This window comes from Pteropus vampyrus, unplaced genomic scaffold (genome assembly GCF_000151845.1).
Source record: "Pteropus vampyrus isolate Shadow unplaced genomic scaffold, Pvam_2.0 Scaffold83, whole genome shotgun sequence".
Lineage (NCBI taxonomy): Eukaryota > Metazoa > Chordata > Mammalia > Chiroptera > Pteropodidae > Pteropus > Pteropus vampyrus.
The window spans coordinates 1,898,897-1,900,785 of NW_011888864.1; positions in this window are offsets into that span (position 1 = coordinate 1,898,897).

Below are 1,889 nucleotides of genomic sequence, written 5' to 3' on the forward strand. Positions count from 1 at the left end.
CTTCTACTCTTACAGGCTGAATTTATACCATCTGTTCAACTACTCATTGCCTTGTAGAGTGTAGTAGATAACTGTACACTAGATATAACAGATAAAAAAACAGTGTCTATAACTGTAGTATTCAAGAAATATAGAAAAAACATTTCTTTATTTCCATTTAAATAAACTCTATTTGCATGTTTAAATTCCATTCAGTCAGTCACATGAGATGGTCTGCCATCTGCTCTTGTGTTTTTGCTTATGAAGATATTTGCTAAAGAATTTCTCATGTTATTAGATCCCTACACAGGACTCCATGCTGGACTCTGTTAACCTGTACCTTCTTTCAGTTTGCTTGTATGTAGCTGACACTTTTGTATCATATTTAAGGGTAGGTAGCCATTCGCCTATTTTATGATCACAATAGACCGTGATGATTACTGATAAGGAAGTCTAAGACACTTTTTACATGGATTTTTTCTAAACTTATTTTCATTTTTGAGCCTTACTTCTCCCAATATCTCCCTACTCCTCTTTCCAGCCCTCTCATTCAAAGCTCAGCTTAATGTCACAAAATGAGGGCTGAACTTCTATCTTCTCTGTCTGTATCTATTTTCTTTGTTCAATCCAGGGGATTTTTTTTCTCAAGCCTCCACGGGAGACCCAAATCTCCAGCTCTCACTCACAAATATTTCTTTCATGTACTAAAAACCTTTCTAACAGCTAAAGGCTTAGCTTTCTGGATATCGAAGTCAGGATGCTCCTTAATTTCTACTTTCCTTTTTATTATGTTTAAATCCAAGATGGAATATTCTGGTCCCTAAAATGAAAATGTGTTGGTGGTAGCAAAATTTATTGGGAGAAAAATAAAAAAACCTCCACTTGTAAACCAAAAAAAGAAAATAGAGTAGCATTTTGGAATAGACCATATTTTCACACAATTACAGTTTTGATAGAGCAGGAACTCAGCTCTCTGTCCATCAGGCCTGTCATCATCAGGGGAGAAATGAAGCAGAATCTCATCATGGTCTCCCTATACTAACACCTGTTGGTAACTTTAAGCAATTTCCATGCTTGCTAATGACCCGCCATCCCAAGAAAACCACACGAGCAAGCTGGAATCAATGAGGTAGGAGAGGGGGAGCAAGTCAACCAGGGCTAGAACACTGGAAGTTGATTTATCAGTAGATATCATTGTAACTGTATATTCTATATATTCTGACTGGTAGTTTATAAACTATGACATTTTTTAAGTAGGAATGACATTTCCCAAGATCACCTTTCCTTCATGTTTCCAGGTAAAAGTTCATTAAAAAAAAAAAAAAAAGAAAGAGGAATGACATGAAATTGGAAGTTGACAGTGCGTGCAACAGTCATAATTACTAACTAAAAGTTGTAATTAGATGTAGTAACAAGAAACACAGATATGACTGATGAGCCCAGGCTGCTCCTTACTCTTCTTTGGTCCATGCTCAGCTCTTTTTCCTGTCCACTGACCCTGTTGAATAATAGTGGTCCCAATTCCATGATCGGATGCTTGGCTCTAGATCCTGAGTCTTAACCACATAGAGACCTCAGCTTCCCAGACATCACTCTCTAGTGTTCCTTTGTAGTCCCAATTTGGTTCATGGTTGGCTTTCTGATGCCTTCAGAGGATTCTTTCTCTGATTTTACCTATGTTCCAGATCCTGACTGCCCCACGTTTCCCCTGATTATGTAAGATCTAATCCCTGTTATACTCTCCTCATAACACTTTTGAGGTCTCTGATACCCTTAACAAGGCCTGAATAATACAGAATGAACTCAATATTTATTCTGTTGAGTTCTCAAGCTGCTTAGATAAGATATAAAAAAGGAGAAATAATTGGATTATAGATGTAGAAGTTAAAAATATAAAGGAAACTTTGTGC